Below are 12,316 nucleotides of genomic sequence, written 5' to 3'. Positions count from 1 at the left end.
CTGCCAATGTTGACGGATGGGACAGACATGACTGAGACATTGCTTTCCTCTAAGCAAACGCTTGTTATCCACTGCAAAGCTGACAATAACCAACCATACAAAGTTTAAAAGAATGTCACGTGTCTAGTGTTCAGCTCGCTCTCCGAACTTAAATTCTACTAAATATCCAGGAGACGCCCAAGACCTAATTACTGATGCATCAATATCGCCCCCAGGGTCTATTTATGATCTACTACATGATACATGGTACTTACTGGAATTAAGGAAAACGTGGAAAGGGGACCCAGTAATATAACTTTCTTTTCGCACAAGCTGTTTATTTAACAATATATACCGGGTGATCAAAGAATCAGTATAAATTTCAAATCTTAATAAACCACGGAATAATGCAGATAGAGAAGTAAAAATTGACACACATGCTTGGAATGACATGGGGTTTTATTAGACCAAAAAAAACAAAGTTCACAAAGTGTGTGACAGATGGCGCTGGACAGCAAAAGGTCAGTGATTGCGCATAACAGTTGTGTATAAAAGGAGGTGTAATGAGAGAGAGAGAGAGAGAGAGAGAGAGAGAGAGAGAGAGAGAGAGAGAGAGAGAGAGAGAGAGAATCAGGTGCGTCAGCAATCGCAGCATGTTGACGTTATCTGAAAAGGTGCTTTCAGTGAAGAATGGGGAATCTAGTTCAGCGTTACGATCCTATCGCCATAGGAAGGGGATTCGAACGGATAAAGGTCCGTTGACAAATGCAGCTGTGGCGAGAATGATTTTGAAGTTCGGAGCCAGAGATTGTTTAGACGATAGACCCTGCAGTGGCCTACCGAGCACAAGGCGTAATGCTGCTGAGACAGTTCAGGGAGAAATGGAGATTGTAGCGGGTTCGTCAGCGCTCGTGCAGTCGCACGTCGCACCGGCATTCCATACACTTCTGTTTGGTTGGCGTACCCTCCGATGCTATTCGTACAAAATCCATCGGCATTAGGAACTGTGGCCTGGCGATTCAGTGAAACGGAGGACACTGGCAGTGTGGGCGTTACAAAAGCTGGCGGAAGATGACGATTGGTTGAGTAACGTGTTGTGGACCGACGCAGCTCATTTTACGTTCCGAGCGTCTGTCAACGCCCACAACTGCAGAATTTGGGTTACCGAAAATCCTAAAACTGTCGTGGAAACTCCATTACACGACCATAAAGCCACGGTATGGGTTGGATTTACCACATATACCGTTATCGGGCCTTTTTTCTTCGAGGAAATAGTTGATTCTCGTTTTGTAACTGCTACCGTGATGGGTGAGAGGTACGCTGATATGTTACAGAATCGCATCATCTCCAGACTGGCTGATAAACACGTGCTGGAACGTACGATGTTTATCCAGGATGGTGCTCCACCCCATATTGCTAGACGCGTGAAAAATCTCTTGCGCGCGTTGTTTGTTGAAGATCGTGTGCTCAGCCGCCACTTTCGTCATGCTTGGCCTCCCAGGTTCCCAGAGCTCAGTCCGTGCGATTATTGGCTTTGGGGTTACCTGAAGTTGCAAGTGTATCGTGATCGACCGACCTCTCTAGGGATACTGAAAGACAACATCCGACACCAGTGCCTCACCATAACACCGGACATGCTGTACTGTGCTGTTCACAACATTATTCCTCGACTACAGCTATTGTTGAGGAATGATGGTGGACATATTGAGCATTTCGTGTAAAGAACATCATATTTGCTTTGTCTTACTTTGTTATGCTAGTTATTGCTATTCTGATCAGATGCAGCACCATCTGTCGGACATTTTTTGAACTTCTGTATTTTTTCGGTTATAATAAAACCCTATGTCATTCCAAGCATGTGTGTCAATTTGTACCTCTCTATCTACATTACTTTGTGATTCATTCAGTTTTCAAATTTATACTGACTTTTTGAGCACCCGGTACAATCATAAAATTTTCTTTAACAAAATGAACAAATCTGTAAAATTCTTTTGACCTTAAACCTTCAGTTGAATAAGCTTTAGCAAAAGAAATCTCAGGTGCTGTATTGCTAAACAGTAAACGATATGACTATGATTACAGGACGGCCGGACCATCATCCCTCCCATTATCTGGTGAAACATCGGTATTTACTACCGCGCTGGACACAGTTTCTCTTAGGAATGTCCTTCTGCAACACATGAAAACTATATATGCACCATTGATGACAAGAGTGATTCAATTACTTAAAACAGATGACGTAACTTTTAATTTGAAAACTGTCTTTCGAAAGGATCGCGGTTAAGATGCGCACCTGTGCTTAAAGATTAAACAGATTAGTAAACAGTATGACAAGGATAAGGCTTACTTCAAAGCAACCAACCTTTTAATTTCAATCGGCAGCCAAGGTGCGACTGGATCCCAACCCGTCCCTTCTGACAATTTTATTTTGACTAAAGCCTTGGTGACAGTTGTCTGTTAATATTTTCAAAGTTAAACTGATTGTCAATTATTAAGATTTTTCTGAACGAACGTCTTAAAACATTACTTGAGAACACTTATTGCATGAGAATTCACACGGCGGAACCACAAGATTCAGCTAAAATACATCGAAAATGACCCGGTCTTTCAAACACAGCAACGAATAGCTTAGTAAAACAGGTTGCTCAGATTATAAATAATGACTGAGAAATGAAATTACAGTCAAAGAACTGAACCAGTTAATATCTAAATATAGCCACAAGGTCTCTCTTTTTTAACGGCAACCTGTGCCCTAGTACAATTGTTGAGGCTGTATTTACGGCTTGGAGCTGCTCCGTAAGAACATTAATGATCGCGTACAAACGAGAAAGGAAAGGCAATATAATAGTGGGACAAATTTTCAAACCACAACTAGTGTCTTAGAACAATACTACGGCTTTTATTTACGACCAAAAAGCAGGCCGAGTAAAGCTCTGAGTGTCCGGTACAAACTAGAAAATAATAAGGAGGGCAGGTGGACAACGACTCAAATCACCACGAGCACTACAGAATGTTACTCCGCTTCACCAGCAAGCAGTTCCATGGATCCACGGTGCGTCGCAGCGGTTACTGGAAAGGGAACCTCCCGATCGCAATCCCCTCAGATTTAGTTATAAGTTGGCACAGTGGATAGGCCTTGAAAAACTGAACACAAATCAACCGAGAAAACAGGAAGAAGTAGGGTGGAACTATGAAAAAAATAAGCAAAATATACAAACTGAGTAGTCCATGTGCAAGATAAGCAACAACAAGGATAGAGTGAACTCAGAAGCGCCGTGGTTAACGTGAGTAGGTGCGGAATGAGAGGTTCTTGGTTCAAGTCTTCCCTCGGGTGAAAAGTTTAATTTTTTTATTTTCAGTTTATGTGACAAATTTATGTTTTGAGCACCTTTTTGAGAGTGATTATCACATCCACAAGAAACCCTAAATCGGGCAAGGTAGAAAAATGTTTTTACCCATTCGCCAAGTGTACAAGTTAGGTGGGTCGACAACATATTCCTGTCATGAGACGCACATTCCGTCACCAGTGTCGTATAGAATATATCAGACGTGTTTTGCTGTGGAGGAATCGGTTGACCTATAATCTTGCGATCAAATGTTTTCGATTCCCATTGGGGAGGTGCGTCCTTTCGTCTACTAATCACACGGTTTTGCGGTGCGGACGCAAAGCACACACACTAAACTTACTACAGTGAACAGAGACGTCAATGAACGGACAGATCATAACTTTGCGAAAATAAAGATAGTAAACTTCTCACTCGAGGGAAGACTTGAACCAATTACCTCTCGTTCCGCAGCTGCTTATGTTAACCACGGTGCTTCTGAGTTCACTCTATCCTTGTTGTTGCCTGTCTTGCGCATGCACTACTCAGTTTGTATATTTTCCTTAATTTTTCATAGTTCCACAAAACTTCTTCCTGTTTTCTCGATTGACCTGTGTTCAGTTTTTCAAGGCCTATCCACTGTGCCAACTTACAATTAAATCTGAGGGGGGTGCGATGTGATGGTGAGGTTCCCTTGTGAGTGGTGCCGGTGAAAGCCAGGTAGAAGGTGGCAGGCAGGTCACGGGCGGTCGTCCGACACAAATGTTGCCAACCAAAGGACGGGATGTCGGCCTGCTGCTTGTAGTCGGCGCTGACCCCGGTGAAGTACTCAAGTATCTTCGCTCGTGGCTTCGGGCGCTCCGACCTCGTGACCACCTCTTGTCGCGAAGCTATCAATCCCCAAAATTCGTACCTCCCTCTCGGGCGACCGAACCCAGAATATATATCGGCAAGCAAAGCCCTTCTACGTGTACAACCCCGCAGATACCAACTTTTCCTCATAGCTATTGGTAATGGGGCCGCAAGAGGTATAGTCGATACTACACCTATGCCAGTGGCGCCAGACAGAACAGTCTACTACCTCAATAGCGCCACGGCTCACTAAGGGCCAATAGTGGAATCTTCGAACCAAATTGCAATGTCTGATACACAGCATGGAGAGACGCTGAACTCTCAGCACTGTCACGAAGTTAATCAGAACCTGGATTGATATTCTGTTTGCTATTTTGGCTTACATTTTCAACATGTCCCTAATGAAGTACATCAACGCCCGTTTGCAGCTAGGGTGTCCATTTAATTATCGTTTCATTTCTAGCAAAGCTGTATGGTCATCTACGGTAACTGTTCTTTCGGGAACAGATACTGTCGTCATGTATAGTTACTACTTTCTGGATGTACCATATTTATATATATTTGCTCGATTTGATTGAGAAACTGTGTGTACTCGGTTTTCGAAGGTCGTCACCATATAATGACAATTTTTTGTCTTTTATTTATGGCCATCTTCGAAGTGGTTCGATGCGGGCCGCCACTGATTATTCTCTTGTGCCAAACACATCACCATTGGGTGTTACCTACAACCTTTGTTCTCAATTATTTGTTGGATGTATTAAGAGCTCTGTGTATTTCTACTGTTTATAATTCTACAGCTTCCTCTTGTACCATGGAAGTTATTCGCCGGTGTCTTAATACATTTCTTATCATCGTTTCCCGTCTCAAGTCAGTTTTTTCAGCAGCTGGTTTTGTGATTAAAGTTGCTGTCTTTCGATCACGGGGCCCCTGTTTCGATTCCCTGCCGAATTGGGGATTTTATCCGCTCGCTACCTGATACGTGTGTTGCCTTCTTCATCTCCGACGCTCCAATTTGCCGAAGTGGGGTCAGATACAAAGACTTCCGCCAAGAGCGCACACTCCCCGAAAGAGCATTCCCAGGCATAAATTCATTTCATGTCAGTATTCCCCGTACGTTCCTTTCTCCGCCGACTTTGTGGACCACCTCTTGAGTTCTTATCTCATCATTCTACCTAATCTTCAGCATCCTTCTATAATATCAAGTCTCTTTTCCTGTGTTCCCACGGTGCAGAATTCACTACCATACAATGCTGTCCTCTCCTTCGCAGAAACAACTGGCAGACTGGTAATGAGGTTCTTGCGTATGCTAGTTTTCTTTTTATGTCCTCCTCAGTTGATCTACAATGTGTCATTTTTCCACCAAGGTATCACAATTTTGTATCTTCGTCAACTTCGCGGCCCCCAGTTTTGTTGTTACAGCTAATCTCGTTTCAGCGAGTCCTCATTACTTTCACCTTCCATCGGTTTACTTTCGGTCCATATTCTCTACTCATTCGACTGGTCATTCCATTCAGCACGTCCTGTATTTTTTCTTTCTATCAGTGAGGATAGCAACGTCATCAGCGAATCGTATCATTGATATTCTTTCACAAATAATTTTAATCCTACTCTTGAAGATTACTTCTGTTTCCGTCATTCAATCTTCTATGTACACTGAACACTATCGGGGAAACACTACATACCTGTATTATATCGTGGTCTGTAATTGGAACCAATATAAATGTTACACCTGCATCATGGTGAATAAAATATTTGCTGCGACTATCTCAAAACTCGCGCTGAATGCTGGAGGCGAAAGGGTAGCACACCTGCTAATTGTCACCCATGACACATCATTCAGCGTACTTTTCTTTATTAAATCACACGCTTGTCATGCTAATTTTTACCACACACATTATCGCTGTGTTCGTAATGTTTCGCAACTCTCGATGATTCGATAGCTGATGTACTGAATGTAGTTTGCCAAACTGCCTGGAAGAGTAAATTTTCAAGTGAAAAATTGTGAACTCATTACGGGTATTTAGCTGAGTGGCGTTATCTGTGTTTTGCAATAGATCGATACTCTGACTTGTTGCCATGGACAAACTGGTTGAGAATAGAAAAAAAAAGAAGTGAATCATGCTGTGAAATCGCACCATGTTGTTGACTCTACCATTCTGATTACACGAGAACAGTTCTGTTATCATTCGAGGGAAAAATGTAAAAGGCACGTGATACAAACATTGAGTTGGAATGAACTGGAGGAAGAGAAGCAGGAGAAATTCTGTGTGAAAAATGAAAAGATTTTTTTTTTTTGTTCTCCTTTGACTGGCCTGATAAGCCAGCCACGAATACCTTTCCTCTACTAATCTCTTCTTTCGGAACAGCACTTGCACATAACTTCTTAAATCGTTTACTGAAAGTATTCCAGTCTCTGTCTTCGCCTACTGTTTTCTACACAGTGCAACACCCCCAAGTATTATCAAAGTTATTTCTTGATGTCTTAGCACATGTCCTGTCATTCTGCCCCTTCTTCTTGTAAGTATTTTCTCGTTGTGATTCTTGAAGTTTTCCTGGCGTACTGAATATTCTATGAGGTTTCGCGATTGCACCCGCATCATGTTGACTTCTTGACAAAATATTTCGGCTGGCAACCGTTGAGCCATCCCCAGGTGAGTGTCTGTCACTGGAGAATGCTAATTCTCAGTGTCGGCTTTATGGCAAAAATCGGCGCGGAGACGCATGCGCATTGGCGAACACTCACGTGGAGATGGCTGAATGGTTGCCAGCAGAAATATTGTGGAAAGAAGACAACATGATTCGGCTACGATCCCTAAACCTCACAGAATAATCTCCTTATTCCTTATCTTATCAGTCATCTTATCAGTCCGTCCGCCCAATTTTCAGCATGCTTCCATAGCATCGCTGCTCAAACTTTTCGATTCTCTTCTTTTCTCTTTTCCCACAGACCATGTTCGCTACCACAAAGCACTGCGCATGAATGTACGTTCCCAGATATTTCTTGTCAGATGACCTCTTTGCCTGTACTAATCTGCTTTTATGTCCTTTATGCTTAATCCATCGTATGTTACTTTGCTTCCAAGTCCTCAGAGTTCCTTCATGTCTTCTGCTTTATGATGACCAACTTTCATGTAAAGTTTATCTCTAAGCTCTTTCCTGTTACTCCTCATTACATTCGAAACATTAGAGTATACTAATTAAACCATTCCATTCAGCAGATCCTACAGTTCTTCTTCACTTTCATGACGTTAGCAATGTCATGTGCGAAACTTATCATTCACACCTGGGCTTTTATTTTATTTACATCATTACTTCCTCACTGTGCAGTTTGAAAAGTAGTAGAAACTCCCAGCTTAACCCGCAGGGCAGGACAGGTAGATTAAATTGTGGAAAGGGGCCAAAATAAGGTGCTGTCAATTACACTCGAACATTATTCTTTGATCAGAACATTACAAGTGCAAAAAAAAAAAAAAAAGTTCTTAATTAGGCAAAACTCAACCAAAACATAAATTTAGAAGGAAAACATTTCCTTGCTCAGGCTGAAGGCTCAATGAATGAGACATTTCAAAAGCAAACAAGTTAAATTCAAATCGGCGGAAGGCCTAAAACTTAAAATTCAATAACATTAAAGCCTTTAAAATGCCAAAGGTCTTACATGAAACAGTTCCTTAAATTAGGCTGAAGGCCTAAAGAATCTTACGCCTTAAGGGCAAAACAACATGGATTTAAAAAAAAATCGTCTAGAAGCCATACAAATACAAACAACAAGAACAAATAAAGAAAGGCAGTACACCCAAGGGCGCTCAGATGTTAGAGGATCGGCCTGGAATTCAAACACTAACGCTCCCATAGGTGAGACGTGCAGTTGGGCCAGCCATTCACGATCCAACAACAACCCAACCGACCGACAGTCAATGGACCCACCGACAAGATAACTTCCACTTCATCCGACTAGGGCACAACAAAGAGTTGAAAGGAACAACGTAGAAGATATTGGCGCCCACAACCAATCACTATACTGTTGCTGGACAGCAAGAACACGATGAAGAAACTACACCGACTGAAATTTACGTCAATGGTCACGGCAGGTAACTGGAACGTAAACGGCCACAAGGCAGAAGATCCCACTGGTGCACTTCAATTCAAATAACCAAATACAGTGAAGCTCCACCGGAGGGCGGCTAGAATTTTCCGATTTGAAAACCACGTTGTTGCTCGCGGGAATATCCCAACAGCCTACAACCAACTCCTAACGACACAATGTGAACAGTCTTGACTTGCTGGTAGATTAAATCAAAACTCAACTTTCATGTCCAGGGTCGGTGAGCCACAGACGTCGTAGCAATGGAAACAGCCCCACATACACCGACACCGCGTAGACATCTCCTTTCATCGGACAGCTCATGTGTGTCACCAGCGGTCGGCGAGCACTGTCTGTCGGCGCCTCACCGGCGCCTATCCCCCAGCTTCACTGCTGCTGGTCCGTCCCGAACTGACTGCCAGACACACGACGACCCGGAAATAGTATCGATCGCTCCAGAGATGGTACGACAGTGCACTTATCGATATGCGCAGCTGCTGCCACTCACGGGCAAGTAAGGCAGGAGTTAGTGACACCAGTAAATGTAATAAGAAAATAAGGCGGTAGTACCATAATATAAGATGACAAACAATAAATGGGATAAACACGAGCCATGCACTGCTCAGTAGTGGTTAAAGATTACATCCCTTTCTGATTGAAACACCTTTTTTGCTGAGAATTTCATGTATCTTGCATCGTTTTATGTTGCTGAACGTTTATTGTAGGTCGACAAATCCTACGAACAGGTCTTGATTTTTCTTGACTCTTACTTTCAGTATCAAGCTCAACGCCAGAACTGCTTCTTTGGTGCCTTTAATTTTCCTACAGCCAAACTGATCTCCATATAACAGATCCTCCAGTTACTTTTCAATTATTCTGCACATTATTTTTGTCAGCACTTTGAATGCACTGGATGTTAAGCTGAATCGTGCGGAACCTATTTCCTGCTCTTTCTTTGGGATTGCGTGGGTGATCTTTTTTTAGAAAGTTCGATATATGTCTACAATTATATTTTTTCGAATGGCTGATGATTTGTCTACAGACTCACATACTCTGTTGAGCAACTTGAAAAGTCGATACAGCGCCGCTCCCACCAATGATTTTAGACATTTAGAAGGAAAGTACTTGGCGTGTTCTGCCTTATTTGATCACAGCCTTAGCTGCTATTTTCAGGGATAGATAAAGAGACACTGAATAAATGAAATTGGAAGATATTGAAAACCCCTTTAGAGACTGATGCTGGTTTTAAAACTAAGCATTTGTTAGTCTCTTTAGTTTTTTCTTCGGCTATGATTTAAATTTCTATTTAACTGTTTTAGTAGCAGATGCACTTTTACCTGGTTGCTCCCAATTCATGTTCTTCCTTTATTTTAGCCTTTTTGTTTTTGTTACATCAGTTTTTAAAGCGGTGTTTTCTACTTATAGATTCAAAATTGCCTGAAGATACTACGATGTTCTTAAGAATGAAATTACAGCATTACGAAGAAACTCATATGAACAGAGATATTCGCTCTTGGAAGTCGATATCAGTAAAGATATTTTACAGAAAACATTTGCACTCATCTTCATTCCCACTGGTTTTATTTCCTGTTCACTAACAATACATCATTTCCATGTATCTATGATACTGTTACTTCTGGTTCGTTTCTTTTCAAGTTCTTTTTAACAGTCATTAAATAATATTGCCCATCAATGAAGTTCTGCAATTCTCTTGCTCCTATACACCAGGTTTTGTTACAGCATTGCCTGGATAGACATACAGATCTCTAAAAGGTGGACAGAAATGAAATCTGTGGAGCCTGAAAACATTTAATACCGTTTCTTTGCGTGACTGGCTAGTTGACCATAATGGTCTACACCATTAGAGCTGTACAGAGTGTTCGTTGCCCTATATTTTTTCCGACGGCTCTTTGAATGAACAAACGAAAATTTAAAAATTTTGTGCTTTAATTTGCATCGAAATTCTACTCATTAAAAACGGTAATTATAAACATGGACACAAGAGTGGTATCCGTTTCTGATGGGAAAGAGGGCGATGGACGTTCGTTTTTGTTTAGTGATGATTAATAACCGAGATAGATTACTGCCTCGTGGAACGAAAAGCCACATTACGTTCTCTCCATAGCAAATTATAACTTTCGCCGTTTCTTTTATGTGTTCTCCAATTGAAACTGCCGAGTTTAATAATTTTTTTCCTTCGTGTTTAGCTGTAACCGAACTTTATAAAAAAAGGTAGTGTTAACTTTTTTCTAAAGTATTTAACGTAAAAAGTACAAAATTACAAGTCATATCTTAAATGGAACACCCCTTTAATTGAAATTTGTATTTTTGAACATCTATGTATTTCATGACGTAAAATTTCACAAATGAGCTGCCAGTTGTCTGTGTTCAACGGGCACATTATTTCGGCAAACGACCACGTTGCCATCGTCAGATGCGCTGATGAACTAATAAAGCAATTTATATGTTTTCGTCTGACATATAATTCTCCCTATAATAAATTCCTAAAGGAGAATTATATATTAGTAAAGATATGAAAATAAATTACTGTTCTAGGTAAAAGCAAATAAGACAACACAGTGATCAAATACATGATATTAAGCTGAAAGACATCTCACTGATCCCACAAAACAATATTTTTAATAGAAATACTGAAGCAAAAATTAAAATAAAGACACACAAACTTTAAACAAAGAATATTTAAAGACAATCAAAGCTAAAATCAAAGATTACATTCACACAGATATCCAAGAGAGCAGGTATATATAGTGGTGCATTAGGAACCATGGTGAGAATGAGAATATGTATACAAAGTGTAAACAACCCTAAAAAAAGATAAAAACTCAGTACCAAAATCTAAAGGAAAATCAAGACATAGTTCTGTTTAATAATACTAAATCAGATACTAAATTTAAAGAAGGTTGGTTGGTTGGTTGTTTTGGGGAAGGAGACCAGACAGCGAGGTCATCGGTCTCATCAGATTAGAGAAGGACGAGGAAGGAAGTCGGCCGTGCCCTTTGAAAGGTACCATCTCGGTATTTGCCTGGAGCGATTTAGGGGAATCACGGAAAACCTAAATCAGGATGGCCGGACTCGGGATTGAACCGTCGTCCTTCCGAATGCGAGTCCAATGTTTTAAAGAAGGAGAAGCAGCCATATTTCATGATCTCAAAAGACATCATCACAAAACGATACTAGGTATAAGATTAATAATTGTATAAATCATATAGAACAAGCAAACCGAACAAAAGATAATCTGTTTAAAGAAAATAAATTTTAAGAAAAATCAAATTTAGACATAAGATAACCCAAATAAGAACGTAAGACAACAAGAGTAAATGTCAAAAACTTGAAATAATATGGTAAATTGTATGAGAAATAGGGAACCTCATTCAAGATTAAAGTCTGTTACCAAAAGCAGAAACAAACATTAAAGAATTAATCTAAAAGCAATTTAGCAACCCTTATCATGAAAAGAAAATTTAGAATAAAAATAATTATCAGCAGTTATTCAGTAATAAAACAACAGAAAAGAAGTTGTTAAACCAATAAAAAATGCAAAAACATTAAACAATTAATACAGGTTGTATTGTATTTTATTGTATTGAAATGGGGGCCTAGAAACGATGGAGGGGTTTCGTCCACGTCGTAGCCCTCAGTGGTCCACAACCCCACAACAGGCTACAGCTATCCACTCACCCCACCGCTGCCCACACGGAATCCAAGGTTATTGTGCGGTTCAGTCCCCAGTGAAACCACCCCTCCACGGGAACGTCTCACACCAGAAGAGTGTAATCCTAAATGTTTCCGTGGTGCAGTAATTATGGTGTACGCTTACATGGAGACAGGGTTTGGGCAGCAATCGCTGACGTAGTGTAACAGAAAACAGGGTGAGTCACTAACTACTGCTGCCAAGTGTAGCTCTGAAAGTATGGTAGGAGCTGAAACCTTTATGGGACAAAAGCGGCATGGAACAACGGGGGCCATAATATGACGGTTTTTTGTTGCTACATGGGTTCTCTTTAGAGATATGATGTGTAACAGTAAGGTCTTTTAAGGTTAGCGAAGGTCAAAAGATGAG

This window comes from Schistocerca gregaria, chromosome 1, assembly GCF_023897955.1.
Source record: "Schistocerca gregaria isolate iqSchGreg1 chromosome 1, iqSchGreg1.2, whole genome shotgun sequence".
Classification (NCBI taxonomy): domain Eukaryota; kingdom Metazoa; phylum Arthropoda; class Insecta; order Orthoptera; family Acrididae; genus Schistocerca; species Schistocerca gregaria.
This window is presented reverse-complemented; position numbering follows the sequence as displayed.